Source organism: Capsicum annuum, chromosome 3 (assembly GCF_002878395.1).
Source record: "Capsicum annuum cultivar UCD-10X-F1 chromosome 3, UCD10Xv1.1, whole genome shotgun sequence".
Classification (NCBI taxonomy): domain Eukaryota; kingdom Viridiplantae; phylum Streptophyta; class Magnoliopsida; order Solanales; family Solanaceae; genus Capsicum; species Capsicum annuum.
In genome coordinates, this window is record NC_061113.1 from 58,987,083 (window position 1) to 59,011,210 (window position 24,128).

The 24,128-nt window shown below is 37.9% G+C and overlaps 1 long non-coding RNA gene across 1 annotated transcript; it reads right to left on the reverse strand.

Moving 5' to 3' along the window:
* Window positions 1-8,030: 8,030 nt before the first annotated feature.
* On the reverse strand, window positions 8,031-22,508 carry LOC107866324. The gene is made up of 4 exons (XR_007052909.1): window positions 22,140-22,508; window positions 21,936-22,060; window positions 14,779-14,899; window positions 8,031-8,390 (listed from the first exon to the last, which is right to left on the reverse strand). It is a non-coding gene; the product is annotated as an uncharacterized LOC107866324 (long non-coding RNA).
* Between the last annotated feature and the right edge of the window lie 1,620 nt (window positions 22,509-24,128).

Consider the following 24,128-nt stretch of genomic DNA (forward strand, 5'->3'; position numbering starts at 1 on the left):
TGGCTAGGGAAACTGCCAAGAGAATCTATTACTACATGAAATGAGTTACGCAGACAATTCTTGAACAGGTTCTTTTCTCCATCCAGGGTATTATAGCTCAAGGATGAGATTTATAATTTCAGGCAGCTACAGTCAAAGTCTATGTATGAGGCATGGTTTCATTTCAGGAAGAAGCTTAGCATGGTGCCCAACCACCAAATTTTAAGGACAAGCTTGTTGGAGATATTCTATAGAGCCCTGACTATCAGTTCCAGAGCAATGGAATATAGTATCTCCGTAGAAGTCTTTATGATATTACAATGGGAGATAGCTTCTAGTATTATGGATTAAATTTTATTAACTATTCGAGGGTGGAAAACTCAAGAAGTTGAGATAGGTTCTGGCACTTATACCATTAGAGCTTTCGGTGAGCGGAGAGTAATTGAGAATGCTATAGCTCAGGAGATTTCATTATTAAGGACTGATATTGGTGAGTTGGCCATACAATTCATAATAATAAATTCTTTAAAGGTTGATGCAGTAGGGGTATAGGGTACAACTTCTAAGGTACATGAGTCTGAGTTAGAGGATGAGGCAAAGTTTATGGATCATCAATTGGCGGGTTTTCAAGCCCAAGGTTAAGGAATCAAGGTCAAAACTATTCTGATAAGAGAGAAAAATACATTCTACCTGGCAGACGAGATGCGAAATCAAGAAAAGAAGAAATATTGACTAAATTGATAAAGGGTCAAAAGAGCAAAGAAACTTGCCTTAAAGAACTCAAGGTCGATATTTCAGGATTGACCCAGAAGGTTGAGTCACATTCAACTGCTATCAAGTAGTTGGATCAACAGTATTATCAAATCTCTACCACCTTAGCCCAACGACAGATAGGTACCCTTCCTAGTGACACTATGCAGAATCCACCGACATTTGTTCATTGTCTGGCTATTAACACTTAGAATGACTCCCCACCTGATGAGCATTTTTTACCTGCTACTAATTATCTAAAGAAGGATAATATGGTTGAGGATGAGCCACCTAAAGCTGAGTTTGAGAAGCTGACTTGTAGTGATGACAATTTTGAGAGTGATAACGGTGACGACTGGGTTGTAGAAGAGCTCCAAGATATATTGCAACAGTTTAGCAAAAATTCTCATGCACCATCCGTAGAAAAGAAGGGGGACCCAGGTGCAGTCACCATCCTATGTTCTATTGGGCCTTATGATATTTATCAAGCTCTATGTGATCGGGAGGAGGAATAAATGTATGTCGCTAGTGATATAAAAGGTGTTGGGGTTAGAAGAACTCAATCCTACATCTGCAAGGCTGTTGATAGTTGATTCATCTATGAAGAGGCCAGTAGGTATTTTACGTAACATATAAGTAAGGGTGGCATCATTCACCTATCCAACAGATTTCATAATTTTAGATTGTGAAATAGACGCCCAAGCTCTGATTATCTTAAGTAGACCCTTCTTGTGCACTGTTCAGGTGGTGATTGATATGGACCTAGAGAGGATCACCTTCAAATGACATAATCTAAATATATATATGACAGTCTAACATCCTAATAATATGACAGTGGTGGCAATGATAGATGCGATGGATAATGATATGGTTATAATGGAGGAACCTATTAAGGAGAGATTAGGGGTAGAAGCATTAGCAGCAGTGATTATAAATTTTGAGAGTGATGGGATAGATAAATATGATGATCTGGTTAATGCACTACATGGCATAGGTTCTTACAATTATGCCCCTAAAAGGCTAGATCTTGACTTGAAGAATAGAACCACACCTCTTGTAAAACCATCTATCGAGGAGTCATCGGTATTGGAATTGAAGGCCCTCTCCTCTCATCTATAGTATCATTCTTGGGGGCTAACAAAATCTTACCGATGATCATTGTGGTAGATTTGTCAAAAGAATAGGTGGAAGCTTTGACATCAGTATTGCAGAAATTCAAGAGAGCTATTGGGTGGACCATTTCAGATATAATGGAAATTCCATTAGATTTATGCATACACAAAATATAGCTTGAGCCGGACAACATTCCTAGTATTGAGCACCAGAGGAAACTGAATCCTCCTATGTAAGAGGTGGTGAAAAAGAGATAATCAAGTCGTTAGATGCTGGAGTGGTTTTTTCCATTGCAGACAGCAAGTGGTTAAGCTTGGTTCAATGCATGTTGAAAAAAAAGAAAATCACAGTGGTTCCAAATGAAAATAATAAATTAGTACCAATGAGGCTAGTGACTGGTTGGAGAGTCTGCATAGATTATGGAAAGCTGAATAAGTGGACACAAAAGGACCACGTTTCTATGTCGTTCATGGATCAGGTGCTGGACAGACAAGCAGGTAGGGTTTGGTACTATTTTCTTGATGGGTATTCGGGTTACAATCAAATCATGATTGCACCTGAAGACCAAGAAAAGACTACTTTTACTTGCCCCTATGGGACCTTTGCATTCAAGAGAATGCCTTTCGGACTATGTAATGTGTATGACACTTTTCAGAGATGTATGATGTCCATATTATTTTATATGGTGGAAGAAACTATCAAAGTATTCATGGATGACTTTTCAGTGGTTGGGGACTCATTCGATGACTGTTTGGCTCATTTGACCAGTGCACTGCAGAGATGTGAAGAGTGCAATTTAGTGCTAAATTAGAAAAATTCCACTTCATGATAAAAGATGGTATCGTTCTAGGTCACAAGATCTCCAAAAATGGTATTGAGGTGGACAAAGTAAAGATTGAGGTGATTGAGAAATTGCCACCGCCCAGTGTTAGTTAGAGGTATATGAAGCTTTTCAGGTCATACAGGCTTTTATAGAAGATTCATCAAGGACTTCTAAATAATTGCAAATGCTCTGCACAAGATTTTAGAGAAAATGGTGAAATTTGTGTTTGATGATGCTTGTCTCAAGGCTTTCAAATACCTAAAGGAGCAGTTGATTTTGGCACCCATCATTGTGTCTCCCAACTAGTCTATACTTTTTGAGGTAATGTGTGGTGCAAGTGGAGTGGCCTTGGGTGTCGTCCTAGGACAAAGAAGAGAAAAGATCCTGCATCTCATCGACTATGCCAGCAAAACTTTAAACCCTACACAGAAAAATTATACAGTTACAAAGTAAGATCTACTTGCAGTGGTTTTTGCTTTCAAAAAATTTTGATCTTATTTTATTGGAACAAAGGTCATGGTTAACACTAATCATGCAGCCTTGAGATAACTGATGTCTAAGAAAGATGCCAAACCAAGATTGATTCGATGGGTTCTCTTTGTACAAGAGTTTGACTTTAAAGTAAAGAATCGAAAAGGAAAAGAAAACCTGGTTGCAGACCACTTGTCCAGACTTGAGGATGAGAGCATACAAAAACTAGGGGATGATCTTGAGATAGATGATACTTTTACTGATGAGTAGTGTTTGTGGCATCTCAAGATCTAATTCCCTGGTTTGCTAATTTTGCCAACTATTTGGCAAGCAATCTTATCCCAAAACACCTATCCTTCCAGAAGCAAAGAATATTTATACAAGACGTGAGGAATTTTTTTGGATGAGCCATATCTATTTAGGATTTGTGCTGATAGTGTGATTTGAAGATGCATTCTAGAGGTGAAGATGATGAGCATTCTAGAGGCTTATCATTCATCACCAGTTGGGGGTTACCATAGTGTCACACGTACAACCCACAAAATTTTGCAGTGTGGGTTTTACTGGCCTACAAATTTATAAGCATGCTCATGATTTTGCATAAGCTTGTGACCAGTGTCAGTGTCAAGGCAATAGTTCACGGCACCATGAACTTCTCATGACACATATTCTAGAGTTGGAGTTGTTTAATGTATGGGGGATCAATTTCATGGGCCTGTTTGTGAGTTTCTCTGGCATGAGATACATTCTGGTAGTGGTTAACTATGTGTCAAAATAGGTGGAGGTAGGTGTGCTTCCAGATAATAAAAATAGAAGGGTTACCGCCTTTTTAAAGAAAAATATCTTTTCTCGATTTGGCATTCCGCGTGAATTATCAACGATGGTGGGTCTCACTTCTGCAAACTCTTATTCAAAGCTCTCCTTGATAAATATGGTGTAAGGCATAAGGTGGAAAAACCTTACCATCCTCAGACTAGTAGGCAAGTGGAAGTCTTCAATAGAGAGATAAAGTCCATATTGGCGAAGACTGTGAATGCTAACAGGACTGGCTAGTCTAAAAAGTTGGATGATGCATTATGGGCCAACCAGAAAGCCTATAAGACCTCATAGGTTTCTCTCCATATCATCTTGTATAGGGAAAAGCATGTCATTTACTGGTTAAGCTTGAGCATAAGGCACTATGGGCATTAAAAAGGCTAAATTTTGAGTGGCGTGATACAGCAAACTTGAGGTTGAGCAAGGTGAATAAGTTGGATAAATTTAGACTCCGTGCTTATGATAGCTCGACCATATACAAAGAAAAAATGAAGTTGTAGCATGATACGAAAATTGAGATAAGAATATTTAAACCGGTGATTGGTTTTGTTGTATAATTCAAAACTATGCTTATTTTTTGGCAAGTTAAAATCTAAGTGGACTGGACCATTCACTGTGATTCAGGTATTCCCACATGAGGCTATAGAAATAAAGCATGATGGTGATATCCCGTTCAAGATAAATGGTCAACAATTGAAGCATTACATGGGAAACCTGAAGGAAGTTAGAGTCTGTGTTGACATGGACCTTGGTAAAGTCTGAGTAGCCAAGGGAATTAAGTCATGCCATGATGACAACGGCGCTGCTTGGGAGGAAAACCAAGGTACATGAATGCTTAGTGCGGCCCAGGTATGTTCTCACTTTCCTTTGTTTTGTATTATTTTCTCACATTAAAGACAGTGCACAGTTTTTTAGTTGGGGGTGGGGTATACCATAACCGCCGTAGGTTTTTATTGTCATTCTTCTTTTTCTATCGGCCGCGGTACGATTATAGAACCGGCATGTCTAGATTAAAATTTGTGTCTTATTCTATTGTGTTTTTGTGAAATTAGGAGATTTTTAAGTATTTAGGGTAGTAGTCATGTTTTTGTTGATTCTTCAAAAAAATGATACCCTTCCAAAATTATGTTTTAGAGCTGTGTGAATGTACATATGTGTGAACATTGTGGATCTTGTTATGTCATTAGGATTAGGTACATAATAATCACTTGGTAACAGTTGCATGAACCGGATAAGTAGTAGCTTGTAATATTGACTCTGTGTCATGTGTGTGTGAGATGCTACTTAGTTCCCTTTGTGTATTGAATTCAGAACTTGTCTATGTAAAATAGTACCCCTTGATCCCTAAGTTTGAGAATTATAGCCTATTTTTCTTGTTACACCTTTCACCTTTCAATTTGTGTTACAATGAACCTGTTTTAACTCTGATCCTCCTGGGACATTGTGCACCTCAACTCAAGCACAATTCCTAAGTTGAGGGTGGCTATCATAGGGGTGCATCATGTAAAGTGGGTATGTAAAAGGGTAAAATAAGAGAAAAAGTTAGTAAGGCTGGGTGTGTTAGCAAAATAAAAGAAAAATTGTGAAAAAATGAAAAAGAAAGAATAAAGGACTACACCCAACCTGAATGTGCAATAAAAAATAAATAGAGAGAAATAAAGGTGGAATAAAAAGAAAACTGGTTAATAAGTGAGACCTCAAGGTTAGTATAGTGCCAAAGAGACTTAGTCGCTTGATATGTCCATAAGTACCACACCATCCCCCAAGCCTATATTACAAGACGAGAAAAGTCCTATAGTGATCCTAACTTGACTGTCTGAATGCTAAGGTAAAGAAAATAAAGGCAGACCTATGGTATATGATGCACATTAATGGAACCTCTCTTCTTAGTATAAGTGTCTCTTGACTGTCCCTGCATTGTCATGCATTGTTTCATATGAGTGAGTGGGACATCTTTATTGTGAGGGCACATGAGTCATATTGCTAGCTGCTTACTTATTTTAGGTAGTGTAACTTGTATAGATGAATGGTTGTCTGTTGCTAATGTAATGCCATACCTTGATCGCATTGTGTCACATTGATATGCTTCATGTTTATACACAGTTGGTTTTGAAAAGTGAGATAAGAGGGGGGTTGTGTTTTGAGCATAAAGTGTTGACTGACTGCCTTGAATAGTTTTATTCTCCTAGTTAAGCATCGTGTTTAGTTTTGTTTAGTTTTGTTGTGTTTTTTTTCCTGGGGACATGCAAATGTTCTAAGTTGAGTATGTTAGTTGATGTGCTGTAGAAATATAGCACTTTCGATGCTTAAAACTATGAAAATATGCAAGTTTCTGAGGTTATTTTATTAGATATGATGCGTTTTGGTTATGTTTTGTAGGAAATCATGTTTTGGATGCTAAGTTCGTGGAAAAAATGAAAAAAGGTGTTTTGGCTACTTATGGGGGTAATGATGTTTGGGACACTTTTTGAATTATTTCTGACCAAAACATGTGCGATAATTGAAGAAAAGCTACAAAATAACTTCTGGCACATGCTAAGTCAACATGTTGACCGCATGTAGCACATGTGGGCAAAGCATGTCTCAGAATTCCAAAATCTCGAGAGTTAAACCTGCAGGAAATTTTATTCCGGGCACATGCGGTCACTACATGCGCCCAGCCTGCAGGCCACATGTACCATGTGTGCTCGAGGCTTCGGGAGCATGTGGTGACCACATGTAGCCACCGACCTTTTTTTTTTATTTTGTTTGGACTTTGGTTTTAGGTTTCCTTATTTACTATAAATATTCCTTATGTGTTTTCTAGTAGAAGTTACGCACTCGTGATACTTACAAACATATTTTGATTCCGATATTCAATTTTGGTCTTGAAATTCTCTTGTTTTGATTTAGGTTGATTATTTTAGTTATGGTTTTGGGCTTTTACTTGTGATTGTTGTGATTTCATCTTATGCTTTCAATCATGAAAGTTGTGATTACTTCACAAGCATGAGCGGTTAAAAACCCATAGCTAGGATTGTGGAAACCCTGGCGAATTGATGAAGTAGGGGAAGGCTATTGTTGTTAGGAACTTATACCCATGCATGCATTGCATTATCTTCACTTTAATAGTTATCTTAGCGGTTTCAAACATTAGGATCCCGCATAGATTATTGCTACTTACTTCTAAAGAGGAGAAGTGACTAGAAAAAGATAATGACAACAACAATTTGAAGTTTAACAGTAGATTCACGCTACTAGGTCTTATCTAAGTAAAATGGTTAGATTTCATCTAATAACTAGAGACTCAAAAGGCAATAGTTAACTAAATCAAGATAAGGGTTAGTAAAACGATATCCTAAAACTCAAAAGGTAAAGGGTGAAATCCTTCTGCTCATCCAAAAGACTGTAGAAGGTACATAACTTATTATTTCTACATGTAAGGTATCGAGTTGATTCAACAAAGCACAATAATCCTATGGAGTTGAGAAGTCTGGGGGAGCACAATCCTAGTGTTCACTTATGACTGATTACAACTGAAGTTGATAGTTGCTACTAGTTTGGCATTGATACTCCAAACCCCCCATTTACTTTTCTAGTTCTGTCCGTTGATTACAATAGCCGAGAACCAAGATTCCACATATTCCCTTGGGATTCGACCTCAACCTTTGTTGGATTACTATATTTGGCAGCGACCATATCATCTTCAGAGTGGAGGTGCAGCTTGGACGTCACCAATATATTTATATCTATAATCTATATCTATAATATATTAAAAGTGTGAAGGGCCTTAGAATGTTGTTTAAATTTTTTTATCTTTCATTAAAAGTCTTTGCTTTAGACAAAATCATCTTTTCACTATTTTTCCTAATATTTATGAGTTAAAAATTAATAAAATATATTTATGGTAACACCTTTCCTTATTAGAAGTTTTTTCCTAATTTAAGAGTTGAAAATTAATTAAATATATTTATGGTAAGACATTTCTTATTAGAAATGTCACGACCCAAAAACGAGGGTCATGATGGTACTTGTCGTGGCGTACCTTGACAAGTAAGCCTATCACCCAAACTAATACGAAGAGAGAAAAAGACAGAAATACCCAAGGTAAGGTTTCTAGAATGAAGCCGAACCATATAAATAATTATAACAATGCGGAAAGAACTTATCCAAAACACCAATATGCCCAAAACTAGGTGTCAATAGTGTAAGAACTACTAATACAATCCAAAAGTCAAATGCATCGAAAAAATAACCATAAAGGAATAATAACTGTCTCTGAATACTAATAAACACATAACTAGTATAGAAAGATAGAGGTGAACTTCGAATACTAATAAACACATAACTAGTATAGAAAGATAGAGGTGAACTTCGGACGCATGAATGTCCAATCGATACCTTGGAAGCTCCAACAACCGCCCGAATCAAGTAAGATGAGGCGCACTCGAGCTAGGACCTGCACTAAAAGGGCGCAGTAGGCATGAGTACGGTCCACTTATACTCAGTAGGTATCATAAGCCGACTAAGCAAATTAGTAAATAAGGCGTACAAAATAAACACTAAGGGCACGTCACCTGCAATCAAAAAATTTCCCACAACGGTAGCCCATACCACTTGCACTAACAGTTCTAATATATCTCACATATATTGTAAAAACACATCAAGATATAGAACATAAGTATAGATTATGTCACATATAAAATAGAGCAAGAGATAACATGTAGATACAAGATCATCAAATACAAGTAAGGAAAGGTAAGACAAATACATAGATGACAAGTCAATAAGGCAATACGACACAACATAAACACAATAAAGTAAGTACAATGTATATGATAATAATGATGATGATGCACGAGGTTGTGCACAACCTCCAGGATCATCGTACAATCCCCGTATACACCTACGGAGCCAAAGCTTCCCAACGTAGGACCCATGGGGGGTTTGTCAACCCATATACAATCCACATATCTCATATCTCCTTTCCGGTACATCCCTCAGAAAGGGTTTATAAGGTGTTACAATATTTTTAAAAAGGTGTTGCTAGTGTTTCTCAGATGTTGCCACGGTGGTACCAATGTTTTATGAATGAGTATGATATGAAGATGTAATGCTCACAACCAATCACAATAAGTATTTCCACAACCAACCACATGATATATTTCCACAACCAACCATAATGATACATTTTCACAACCTCATGAGCCAATATTCATTCGTTATTTTCATTTCATCCATGAATTTCCACATGTCTCATATGTCAGTAAAGTATGAATATAATCACAATACACCTATGGTACCACATTAAACTGTACAATACAATTACTCACATGTATTCAAGGCTATAAATGTCACATAGGACCCCACACGGTCAAACATATCACATAATATTTCAATTTCGACAATTACATCATATATAGGCCCCCACACGGGCACAACATGTAGATAGCCATTTTTCATGATTAGTTCTCACCCTTAACATGCACTTTGTACCATTATTTACTATCCAGTTCAGTCTGAAAAGTTAAGCCATAACCTACCTCGAAAGTCGAAATCGGTCCGCTGCACTTGAACCCGCGACCTTACTTTTCATGAACAATCTTGAACTCTACTAAAAACATCAAATATGAAATCTACGCGTCAAAACAAAACCAACAACACCCATATTGACTACTTTTGGTTTGGGGTCAAAATGGACCCCCAAAATAGGTTTTCAAAAAAGAAGAGCAAAATTGGAACTTTACTTCAAAAATATGTTCCCCATATTCTTAGGAACCTACAGCTGAAAACTCAAGTTAAATCGAGTGAAAAACGGGGTTCAAATTGAAGAAAAACTATTTTTGAGCTTTACCGGGTAAAATCCTTGAAATCCGGGTTAAAATCAAGAATCGGAGTTGTTTTGAAGGTTAAATTGATGAAAAACTAGTAATTATAAGATAAAAATATTATTCAAGTGAAAGGGGATGAAATTTGAATTTAAAATCATGCCCTAAGATTTTTGGAGTTTTGAGAATTTTATCAAGAAATTTCTAAGAAAAAGGTGAATTCTTACCTTAAATCCGTAATTAAAATCAAGAAATAGGTGTTAATCTAGCTTCCCAAGCTCTCACAAACTTTACTTTTAAGCTCCCAAAATATTTAGGGTTTATCTCTCAAAAACAAGATGAAAAAATGAGCAAAATGGACCAAAAATGTGAAAAAGCTGCTATATATATTGCAGATTTTTCTGCATAACTGAGCAGTTTTTATTCCAACTCGAAATGGACTTCGACGGGGTGCTCGGGATTCGTTCGGAGTATGATTTATGCAAACAAACTGTACAACCATACTAAATTCGACGTTCCGAACACAATGGCGATACCATATTTTTCAGAAAAATTCGTTTTCACAAAATTGACCCTCGAGACCCGAAATCACAATTTTCAAACCTAGGGTCGAAATTAGATTTAAAAGTCGTAAAATCATACCAAACATGCTAACACACTAAAATAGATATTTTGGATCTGTTGGCGAAGTCGGATTTTCCATACGAGGTCGTTTCAACCAAAAGTGGGTCCCACACCCAACTTTCCAATTTTTCAACTTTCCGACCAATAGGTCGAAATGAGCTCGGGTGAACCAGGACCCAAACCAAAGGTCTACCTAGACTAAAATCGATATTATGGAGTTGCTGGCGTAGTCCGTTTGGTCATCCGTTTCACGGATCAAAATATAACCACATAAGTCCAAAATAAGGCTTTCGAAGCCATCAGAAACCACAATATTGCATAAATGATACCAAAATGTATCAAAAATTATGTCGACCACTCTCACACCCCAAAAATATCATAATTCAACTACGGGGAGGGGTAAAACAGTCAAATCATACAAAATCACAAATTTCGCATATTTCATCAAATTTTTTGGTCGTTACATCATCCATCACTAAAAATCTAGTTCGTCCTCGAACTAAGGCAAGGGAATACCTGAATCAATGAAAAGCTGGGGATAGGAACTACGCATATCAGACTCAATCTCCCAAGTAGTCACATCTACAGGTCAAAGTTTCCACTGGACCTAAACCACAAGGATCACTTTAGAGCGCAACTGCCTAACATCCCTAGCCAAATGGAAATTGGCTCCTCAACAAAGGACAACCGCTCATTTAACTGAACTGAATCCCAACGAATGACATGAGACTTGTCAAGAATATAGTAACGAAGTATAAAAACATGAAAAATGGATGAACAACAGATAGATCAAGGGGCAAAGCCAACTTATAAGCCACATCACCAATAGTCCGAAGAATCTCAAATGAGTCAATATAGCTGGGGCTAAGCTTTCCCCTCTTCCCAAACTTCATTACACCCTTCATGGGTGAAACTCGAAGGAAAACATGATCACCAACACCAAAACTTAAGACACGAAGTCTACGATCAGCATAACACTTCTGCCTATTTTGGGTCACTCTAAGTCTATCCTGAATGACCCGGACCCTATCCAAAGACTCACGAAGCAAGTTCGTACCTCGAGGTCTCACCTCTGAAACATTAAACCAACCTACTGGAGAGAGGCAATGCCTACCATACAACGCCACAATGTAATCTTTAAAGAGTATTTGTTTAGGGGGAGATTTTCTCTCTCATTAGCTTTTATGTTTTTAATATTAAGTTTTACATGTAGGCCAATTGGCCAAATAATATAATAATATTAAACTTTTTAGTATTGTTTTATGTGTCTTCTGAATTGTCACCACAATGATTTACAACTAATAGCTTCCGCATGACGCCCTCTTGATTTCGAACCCAACACTTTAAGAATTAACAATCATGGTCTTAAAAAAAATACAAAAAAGGACCTAAAATGCCCTTCAACTATTGAAAATGGTGCAAATATACCCCCTTCCACTTTTGGGCTCTAAAATACCTTTCCATCCACCTATTTGGCCCTATTTTACCCTTCTTCTTAACAAATAAATAATTAGGATTTTAACTTAACACGTGGCAGTTTCTTATTAGTTAAATTTTTATTAATCAAAAATTTAAAAAAAAAAAAAAAAACCTTAACCTAAATCACTAAAATCTACCCCATCCGTCGGACCCAAATCACTAAAAAAATTCTTTCACAAGTCGTTGAACGAAAATGCAATGAGGTGGGCAACACTCATCCAGATCAGCAAAGATTTGTTGCTTCAACAAGACAATGTCAGGCGCATCCTATTAATCAAGAAGAAGAAAGAAATGAGAAGTCTACATCTGAGTCGGTGCGATGATATCATTTTTTAGGGGTGGTAATTTCAGCCCATATTTGTAAAAAGAGTCCATTTAACCCATATTTAATGAATTGGATCACTCATATTTCAAATGGGTAAATATGAACTTCAACTCATTTTAAAAGTTCATACAAATATGGACAAAATGGATAAAATATGGGTACCCATTTAAATACAGAGATCACCCACTTATGCTTAAAGTTTCAATTTTTTTTCTTTTTTAGTTTCTTTTCTTCTTCTTTTTTTCTTTCTTTTTTCCTTTAATTTACTTTTTTTTCTTTTTCATTTTTTTTTATTTTTTTACTCCTTCCTTACAATTTCTTTCTCATTTTTTCATCTATTTTTTTATTTTTATTTTTTTTTCTTTGTATTCTTTTTTTTTCCGCTTTCCCCTTTCTCATTCTTATTTCATCATTCGTATTCGCTTGAGACCTACATGGGTTAATAAATATAAACTTCTAACTATCCCATTTAGCCTATATAATTCATAACATTTCTTATCAATTAAATATAATCCATAATCTCACTCCTTTATTATTAGTTTCTTTTTATCTTTTATTTCTCTTTCTTTTTTTTTCTTTTTTTTTGTTTTTCTTTCTTTTTTCCTTTAATTTACTATTTTTTCTTTTTCATTTTTTTCACTTATTTTTTACTCGTTTCTTACACTTTTTTTCTTTCTTTTTTTTCATCATTTTTTTCTTTTTCAATTTTATTTATTTGCATTCTTTTTTTTTTTTGTATTTTCGTTTCCCCCTTTTTCATTCTTGGTTCGTCATTTTTGTCATTTTTCTTTTTTTTTATATTCTTTTCCTTATCTTTTTTTTGTCATTGCATTTTATATTTTTTTACGTTAAATTTATTTGTACCATACTATATATTTCAAATAAATTTATTATTTGTATTTGAAGAGTTTAGTTGTCAATATGTGCAATTTATCATTTGTATTTTTATACAAATAAGTATATGAATTAAAATCAACATGAGTTGTGGTGCAGTGGATGGGGCTGCTCCACCCTTAACTAGAGGTCGAGGGTACGACCCTTGTTATGGAGAAAACTCTGTTGGGAGCGCTGCCACCTTAATGGGCCCTGCAATGCCCGATACGAATTAGTCGGGGCTCCAGTGCAGGCACCGAACACCGGATGAAAAAACAAAAAAAAAGTATATGAATTAATTGGATTTTCTTGAGACTAAAATATATATGGTTGAGGATTCACATAACCCTCGAATTATAAATGTTAGGCGAATATAAATCAATATGCGCTTATGATATTTTCGTTATCATTAAAAAAAAACAAAAATAGAAAAAAAAAGTAGAAAGAGAGGTAGAAGTTAGAGATAGAAGAGAGAAAAAAGCTTAAAGAAAGAATTGAAGAAAAAAATACAAAAAAAAAAATCAAAAAGAAAAAATAATGAAAAAGTAGAAAAGGAAAAAGAAAAAAGATGATGGTGAAAACAAATATACTGAGTTGTTACGATATTTTAGTCATCATCCATAATTTATACTCGACTTAACCATGTTCTTTGAAAATTAAAAAATATATAAAACATAAAATACAATAAAAAAGAATAAAATGAGAAAGAAGTAAAAACGAAAAAATAAAAATAGAAAAAAAAAGATTAAAAAGTAAAAGGAAAAAAAAAGAAAAAAAAAAGGAAACAAAGGAAGAGATAGAAGAGAGGAAGAAAAAAGAAATGACAAAAAAATGAAAAAAAAAAAAAACTAGAGGCTACATATAGAAGAGAGATAAAAAAAATTAAAAAGAAAAAAAATGGAAAAAAAGTCAAGTTGACATGATATAGAAGTTTTTAAGTTTTGGACTTAGGAGTTAAAGTGGGTTGAAACCATTTTTACCCAATCCATATTTGACCAAATTCATATTTACCCATATTTATATGGGCGGATTGCAATCCAAACCATTTTTGCTCGATCCATATTTAACCCGTTCAAATTCAATCCAATCCAATCCGCCCGTTTGTCACCCCTATCATTTCTACTGCAACAAAATTGTATGGTACTACTAATGGAAACTTGCCAATTTTTCATGACAAAGTTGACACCCGACAGGACTGGATGAAAGACTGCTTCTCAATGCGACATCGGGATGCACTAAGAACAACCGGCTAGCTGATATTTAGTTCCAAAGATAAGACAACATGTTGAAGTTTTTGTACAGTGAAGCTTTTCCGTGCTGCCAATTCTAAGTGAATATTTTTCTAGGATCAAATAAATCGGCCCAAAAATTAACAGCATAACTGCAAACTGCAAAGCAATAGTACCAAGATCCTGACGTGAGGAATATGGATCATCGCCAAATTTTAAACCAAGGAGCCCATGAACTTTTACATGGATTTTAGTCATTAAAACTTTCACATAGATATAGATATATTTTTGATCGGGTAATGATTATTAATATCTCCGAAAACTCAATTTCTGGACAAAATAATGCATTTGCTCATTATGCAGCAGCACACTAACAAAAACGGTAGCTTCAACGTAGGAAAGAAAGTTTAGTGTAGAATGTATTTGAATCGACTAAGTGATTTAGTGTAATGCATTTCAAAAATCGTACAAAATAAGTCAATAACCAACCTCTATGACTAGATCCACGTCGTTGAAGGTATCATAGCTCAAAACACCCTTCAAAAGAGTGCACGCTTTTTCATACTGCTCTCGAGTCATCTTTCCTTCCTTTAACGCCCTTCAAGATTGGCTGGAAAAGAAACAAACATTTTTCGAATTGGTGAACCTGGCGAACCAATTTACGAGTAATTATGGAAAAATTAAAGCTCAATAATTTTTTTAGTGATTTGGGTCGGGCAGATGGGATAGATTTTAGTGATTTGGGTTAATTTTTTGTTAATGTTTTTTACTTTTGATTAATAAAAATTCAATCAATAAGAAACTGTCACGTGTTAAGTTAAAATCCTAATTATTTATCTGTTAAGAAGAATGGTAAAATAGGGTCAAATAAATGGATGGAAGGGCATTTTAGAGCCTAAAGGTGGAAGGAGAGTATATTTGCACCATTTTCAATAGTTGAAGGGCATTTTAGGCCCTTTTTCGGAAAAAATATACTTTTCTTTTCCATAAATATAACAACAGAAACAAATTCTAAAAAACTTCCAGTTATTTTCACTTTAACTAATTGTAAGGTTAAGAGCAAATAAGCAAATGTTTTCTTTTTTTACTTGTAAAAATAACTTAGTTGTAGCATCTAAAGACTATAATTTAATAGTAAACAATAACAATGTTATGGATGCTTATGAGTCCTTCAGAAATATAACATAAGGGAATGCTACAAAAAAATGGATTTTTTTGAAAAAATAGAAACGATATGACTTATGATATCAGATACAGGCAGAATGAAAATAATGAATATTAAACAGGCGGTTCATGGAAAATTATAACTCCAGCAGTAGCTGGTTGTCTTATCTTGGGTATCCATACACTTGTAGATGGAAAAACTGAAAGTGTTAGTATCCTCTGATTTTGTCTTATTCTTGAAAATCCTACATGCTATAGGTCATAATTTTTCACTCCCTCAGGGAAGAAGATTTTTTTCGGTAAATATTTTTTTTTTTGTTTCCCATTCGGTGTTTGGTGCCTGCATTGGAGCCCCGACTAATCTAGATCGCACGTTGCAGGGCCCATTAAGGTGGTAGCGCTCTCAACAAAGTTTTCTCCATACCCAGGGTCGAATCCACGACCTCTGATTAAGGGTGGAGCAGCTCCATCCACTGCACCAAAAACCATATTGGTAAATGTTGTTTTAATTACTTTATAGTCTTACTATTACGGGAACTTGGTTCCTACTTTAAGTAGTTGGTACGAGTTCTTCTCATATAGAAAGTCGCAAGTTTGGAAAAAGTTCAAACGTTTAACGTAAAAAGTGCCAAATAATTGGACGTTTAGACCAAGAAGAGTTATTAAATAATCAAAAAGCAAGTTCAACATGGACATCTCTACTTTGTTTGGAGACAACAATTCTCAAAATTTTGCAAAGCTGTGAAAAAACACCTAAACGCCTATTACAATCTGAAATAGAAACCTGAAACATTTACAACATTTTACGTATTGTAAACTGGTTGCATTACATACCATCTAAGAAGGTCAGCTCGACAGGAAATAACTGCCGTTAGGAAAGAGGTCTATGTAACTGTACAGATTTTGTAATACATAGTTAATTTTTTCAATCTAAAAATAGGTAGCAATGCACGTGTTATGAACCAACTGTCCCACATTGGAAAAATAGAGAAATGCTAAGGGGATTATAAGCCAAATAAGTTCCCCTACCTATTAGACTAGTCTTTTGGGTTGGGCTCTCCCGTTTGGTTTAGAACATTGGTGCTTTCATTGAGATTCCCACGCGTTGGGCCGTCACTTAGAGTGGTGGCCTGAACCTAAGAGGGGTTCCAACCCGTGACCAACGAGGATCGATCCACGTGTGGAGAGCCGCGCGTTGGGCCGTGACTCGTAGTGGTGCCCTATGTGCAAGGGGTTCCAACCCGTGACCAACGAGGATCGATCCACGTGTGGAGAGCCGCGCGTTGGGCCGTGACTCATAGTGGTGGCTATGTGCCATGGGTGCCAGTCGTGAATAATTGGGCGTAGCCGTGACCAACGAGGATCGATCCACATGTGGGGAGCTGCACATTGGACCGTGACTCGTAGTGGTGGCCTATGTGCCAGTAGTGCTGGCCTGGATCCAAGAGGGGTGTCAGCCGTGACTAACTGGGCATAGCCGTGACCAACGAGTATCGATTCACGCGTGGAGCCACCACTCGGAGTGGTGGCCTTAACCTAAGAGGGGTGCCAGCCAGTGTGACCAACTTGGCTCAGCCGTGACCAACGAGGATTGATCCACGTGTAGGGAGCTGCGCGTTGGGCCGTGAGTCATAGTGGTGGCCTATGTGCCAATAGTGGTGGCCTGGACCCAAGAGGGGTGCTAGCCGTGACCAACGAGGATCGATCCACGTGTGGGGAGCCGCACGTTGGGTCGTGACTCGTAGTGGTGGCCTATGTGGCAGTAGTGCTGGCCTGGATCTAAGAGGGGTGTCAGCCGTGACTAACTGGGCATAGCCGTGACCAACGAGTATCGATTCACGCGTGGAGCCACGACTCGGAGTGGTGGCCTTGACCTAAGAGGGATGTCAGCTAGTGTAACCAATTGGGCTCAGCCGTGACCAACGAGGATCGATCCACGTGTAGGGAGCTGTGCGTTGGGCCGTGAGTCATAGTGGTGGCCTAGACCCAAGAGGGGTGCTAGCCGTGACCAACGAGGATCGATTCACGCGTGGAGCCACGACTCGGAGTGGTGGCCTGGACCTAAGAGGGGTGCCAGCCAGTGTGACTAACTGCGCTCAGCCGTGACCAACGAGGATCGATCCACGTGTAGGGAGCTGCGCGTTGGGTCGTGACTCATAGTGGTGGCCTATGTGCCAATAGTGGTGGCCTGGACCCAAGAGGGGTGCTAGACGTGACCAACGAGGATCGATCTACGTGTGGATCCACGGCTCGGAGTGGTGGCCTGGACCTAAAAGGGGTGCCAGCCAGTGTGACCAACTGAGCTCAGCCGTGACCAATGAGATCGATCCACGTGTAGGAAGCCACACGTTGGGCCGTGACTCCTAATGGTGGCCTGTGTGCCAATAGTAGTGGCCTGGACCCAAGAGGGGTGCCATTCGTGACCAACTGGGCATAGCCGTGACCAACGAGGATCGATCAACGCGTGGAGCCACAACTCAGAGGAGTGGCCTATATGCGCCAGGAGTGGTGGCCTAGACCTAAGAGGGGTGCCAGTCGTGACAACGAGGTCATTGGTTCTCAAGCAGAGGCGATTTTTATGAACCAATTGTTCCACATTGAAAAAATAGAGAAATGTTAGCCCAATCCAACAAGGATCGATCCACGTGTGGGGAACCGCGCGTTGGGCCATGACTCATAGTGGTGGCCTGGACCCAAGAGGGGTACCAGCCGTGACCAACGAGAATCGATTCACACGTGGAACCACGACTCGGAGTGGTGGCCTGTGCGCCAGGAGTGGTGGCCTGGACCTAAGAGGGGTGTCAGTTGTGACCAACTGGGCTCAGCCGTGACCAACGAGTATTGATCCACATGTGGGGAGCCGCGCGTTGGGTTGTGACTCATAGTGGTGGCCTGTGTGCCAATAGTGGTGGCCTGGACCCAAGAGGGGTGCCAGTCATGACCAACTGGGCATAGCCGTGACCAACGAGGATCGATCAACGCGTGGAGCCACAACTCGGAGTGGTGGCCTGGACCTAAGAGGGGTGTCACTCAGCCATGACCAACGAGGTCGTTGGTTCTCAAGCGGAAGCGATTGTTATGAACCAACTGTCCCACATTAAAAAAATAGAGAAATGTTAGCCCAACCCAAAAGACTAGTCTAATAGGTAGGAAAACCCATTTGTCTTATAACTTATGTTATAAACCAAACGGGAGAGCCCAAGAACCCATTTGGCTTATGTGATAAACCAAACGGGAGAGCCCAACCCAAAAGACTAGTCTAATAGGTAGGAGAAGGCAACTTATGTTATAAACCAAACGGGAGAGCCAAAGAACCCATTTGGCTTATGTTATAAACCAAACGGGAGAGCTCAACCTAAAAGACTAGTCTAATAGGTGGGAGAAGGTGGGAGAACCCATAGGTGGGATAACTCATTTGACTTATAATCCCCTTAGCATTTCTCTATTTTTCCAATATGGGACAATTGGTTCATAACAGCATGTTAAACATCAATGTTCATTTGAGCTCTCTCCTCAATTTTGCCAGTTGTTTGCCGCAGTCATAAACACAACTCTATTTCTCAAGCCCTCTCCTACACCAACAGAGCTTCAAGCTCTTCTCTACGACACTCCAATTCCTGAAATTATAAAACTATTAATGTATTCAGAAATAGTGAGTAGGAGATAAACAGACGAGTCAATGTCATCCACTATGGAAATAGCTGCAGGTCAAGAAACAATTATTCAATTCAAACTCTAATGATGCAGTTGCAATTGTGAATGGGAATGGGGGAGAAGAGAATTGTTTCTTTCCCCGCACAGCTTCAGCGCTTGGCATATCCGTATATGGAAGGCAGGCAGTAAGGGTTTGTTACCCATTATTTAAAAAAATGAGAAGCACAACCAAAAGAATTGTAGTTCTCATGTAAAGTTATAGACTTTGCGAAATAACTTTTCTCAATGAATTTACGCTATAAACTTAAAAAAAAACTGATAACTGTATTAACGCTATAAACTGAATGGCAACAGATAAGCAAAGAAGCAAGATTTCTCCCTTGGGGTAGTTGGCAGGGTGGGGACATGGACAGGAGACTTTCAAGGCGGGGAGGGGTGGAGACAGTAATCCTATTCTCACCTAATGTTACTCCTAAAAGCTCCACATAAAGAAATTATATCCACAAAACTATAGTGACTACTTTGTCAACCCCTGCTATTGAGTATCACTTAATTAAAATGTTCTCCAGAAATAATAGCGCTTAAATATGTCCTATGACGGAGATATGAGCCATAGTTCCAGCTAAAATGCATGCAAGTTTAACTATTATGACTGTCTCTCAATCTGGACTACATGCCATATTAGATGGTCCTTTTTATATTGTCATTGCTTTTTAACTGAAAAGTCTAAGAATACACTATCACCTTCATCTAAAAGAGGATGCCTAATTGGGTGAGGTGTAGGAGCAACAACCTGGAGATCCCCAGTCTGAATCTCCACTACAATAATTTCACCTTGTTTGGACGCTTAAAAGGACATTATCACCTATTGAGTAAGCCAGTATGTAATTAGACAGATTTTTGAAAACCTTCATCTACAATATTACTGGCCATAAAAGTTTTTAAGGACTCCCTGGATCCTAATCTCCCTTCTTGCACAAATAATATGCCTCCGATTCCAACTAAAATGGAATGTGCAACACTATCACCAAGCTTGGACGCCGAAGTTGTTAAACAGATTTCGATATCCTAAAAGATAACACCTATGGGCTAAACCAAAATTTTATTGAACAAATTTCTAAAAACCCTTTAGCTGCAAAATCATTGACCTAAAAGTTTTTTCAAGAATCCTTGAAACCAAAAAGCTCCCCACTTGCACAAATATGTTGCCTTTGATTCCAACTAAAATATAATGTCAGTCTAACTCCCCACACTCTATGCTACTTTTCTTTGCTCGAAAGATCAGAATTATAATGACAACCAGCCATTGGAGAATAAGATACACACATATTTACACAGTAAAAAAAACTGTGTAACGTGAACAAATTTGAGTTTTTAAAGTCTTGTCATTTAAGCTATGCCTTGCTGGCCCTCATACCAATTATTGAGAGGTACTCTGGCAAGATACAGCTTGTGAATCGAAATTTAATGGCAGAGCTATGGCCCAATTATAGTTCCTAGTCATATCACATCAGGTGATATTTGCAAAATTGGCTACAAATATATACCATTTTGAATTGTTTACAACAGTGAACATCTGAACCAAATTTACTTTCATCTGATTATAAGCTTAATCTAGATATGGACACGACAAGAAGGTTCATGACTACTCATTTACCAGTTTCAAGAAAGACGGTTCATGTCTACTCTGTTTCTCAATCCACCTTTTCTATTTTCATGTTGTCTCTAACGGATAGTATTGTTAGGGTTTTAAGGCTGTATAATTTGGAAGGTTGGATGATAGATATTGTTTGGAGAAAAGATGAGGGAAAGCAGCAGAAAACCAAAGGACTAGAGAATACAGGGAAAAAAGAACAAATTTACAGAGTGAGACCCATGTAAGGCCTGGAGAAGCATCACATATCTAACTCTCCCTCCAGTGTTCAACTCAAGGTTTATTCCAAATGACAAAAGATGTAACATGATATCATAGATCACATGCAGATCATTAATTGCTTTCTTTTTTCCTGACGAGCAAATTTGATAGATCCAAAGCACAACAATCCCCACAAGAAACATAAGACAAGAAAAACAGTGAAAATCTATTGTATCATATAGTACCCCAAAATGGCTCAACCATTTTATTACTAACCATCCTATTAATATCAATTTTTCACAGTATAATCCACACGACCACTAATGTCGTATACAACCTTTTTTATGCATGTAGGTCTTTATTTTTTGTTCACTAAACATCAAAAGAATAATTGGTACCAACCTCAATGAACATAAGAGATGCATATACTAATTCAGAAAGTTATTCTCATTTGACCTGCCAGTAACTATTATTGAAGAAACTAAAGGAAGATCATGTGCATCCATTTTATATATAAAGTTAGTGTTTAATTTGATCCTACATTTCTCCCTGCTATTGTTAACTGTTATAGATTTTATCCGTTGATAAATTTTCTATACAAATGTGCACTAATTTTTGCTAGATGGGGAGGGGTCAAAGGAGAAATACACAACTACCATTTCTTTGATGCTTTTATAATTCCAGCAGACAATTAGCTCTATCATCCTTTCATGTTCCTAATCAAACACTTAAGATGACCATCAAAACCAAAAGCCAAGATGATAAATGATAAGGAATAAAAACCCAGTAAGAATACAAATGCTTCTCCAAATAAGGAGTAATACTGCCAATAAATATGCCGCGAAAATTCTAATTTATTACTAGTCATCAACTCATCATAAAACAAAAAATATAATCTATTGTAACAGCCAAAACAACAGAAATTAAACTGCAAACATATTCGATTCTTAAAAGAAAAGAGTCAAAATCTTACATCTTTCAAGTATATCTAGGAAGTCACAGCTTCTGAAGATACACGTCAACAACATCACTGAAACAGTATAAAGGTTTCTCTATGGAGCATTCCATCTAACATTTTGTGTGTGTCAAAAGTATCTCCTAAAAAAGAGAGTAAAACAAATTATAAAGGTTGTTAGGAAAGAGAAAAAGTTCTACTCAAATTGTTGACAAAACCTACCAGATTTTCTCGGTACAATTTAGAAGTTTCATTTTCATTCCATTTTCTAGCGTCAGAAATACAAACTTTTTCTTGCTTTCATTATTGCTCCGGCACATCAAACCTCAACTTTGGAATTTTCATTTTTATTTTCAGATTTCTGTATGAGTAACTGAGAATTTAACATGTATATAAGAATTTAAAGTATTATTAAGAGAATTAGAGAGTGCAGGATAAACTAATACAAGGATGTGAGAAAACGCGTAAAGAAAAGATGAAGGATTTCCGAAAGACACAGGATTTGTTTGAAATATCATGTTTTTTCGGTTTGATTGGAGTTATTTAACAAAAGAAAAGTATACAACAACAACAAACCCACAAAAGTAAAGTGAGCGGTCCATATCACTATCTCTGGTGGGTTTGGGGAAAGTAAATATACGCAGTCCATACCACTACCTCTAAAGAAGTAGAGAGGTTGTTTCCGATAGACCTCGGCTCAAGACACAGGATAATATACAAAAATATTCAAAGCATGAAACATGATAAAACTAACATAGATACAACATCCACAAAAGTAATGTACAATACCAAACAAAAGACACAAAAACCCTCCTAACTACGGACAACGATTTATCCACCCACCTTATTCCTATATCCTAGTGTTTTTCCTTCAAACCTTCCTATCCAGGGTCATATCCTCAGTGAGATGTAACTACTCCATGTCACGTCTAATCACTTCTCTCCAGTATTTCTTCGGTCTACCCCTACCCCGCTTGAAACCATCTAACGCTAGTCTCTTACACCTATGAACTGGGGCATCCGTGCCCCTCCTCATCACATGACCAAACCATCTCAACCTCACTTCTCGCATTTTTTTCTCCATCGATATCACTTTCACCTTCTCTCGAATAATCTCATTCCTAACCCTATCAGTCCTTGTAAGACCTCACATCCAACGCAACATCCTCATTTCTGCTACCTTCAACTTTTGGATATGGGAAGTCTTAACTAGCCAACGCTCCGCTTATACAACATAGCCAGCCGGACTGCAACTCTATAGAATTTGCCTTTAAGCTTGGGAGGCACCTTCTTATCGCATAAAATCCCCGAAGCGAGCCTCCATTTCATCCAACCTGCCCCAATACAGTGCGAGACATCCTCATCTATCTCTCCATTTCCCTAGATCGTAGACCCAAGATACTTAAAACTATCCCTCTTGCAAACTGCCTGAGAGTCTAACTTCACCACCACCTCCTCCTCTTGCCTCGAGTCACTAAACTTGCACTCCAAATACTCCAACTTGATCCTACTCAATCGGAAACCTTTAAACCCCAGAGTTTGTCTCCAAAACTCTAGCTTATCATTAACACCTTGCGCGACTCGTCAATCAAAACTACATCATCCGCAAAAAGCATACACCAAGGCACCTCGCCTTGTAAACTCCGTGTCAGCACATCCATCACCACGGGAAATAAGAACGGACTAAGAGCTAAATCCTGATGTAACCCTGTCAAGACCGGAAAGTTCTCAGAATCTCCTTCCACCATCCTTACTCGAGTCTTCGCCCCCCTCATACATATACTTAATTGCTCCAATGTACGCCATAGGAACCTCACTCGCCTCCAAGCATCTCCAAAGAACCTCCCTAGGGACCTTGTCATACGTCTTTTCCAAGTCAATAAACACCATGTGAAGATCTCTCTTCCTCTCTCTATACTGCTCTACCAGTCTCCGCACAAGGTGAACTGCATCATTCGTCGAGCGACCAGGCATAAATCCAAATTGATTCTCCGAAATAGACATAATATTTCTCAACCTTCGCTCCACCACCCTCTCTCAAATCTTCAACGTGTGACTCAACAACTTAATACCCCGGTAGTTGTTGCAACTCTGAATGTCACCCTTGTTCTTATATAGAGGAACCATCGTGCTCCATCTCCACATCTCAGGAATCTTCGCGGACTTGAAAATGTTGTTAAACAGGTTGGTCAGCGACCTTACCCCATCCAC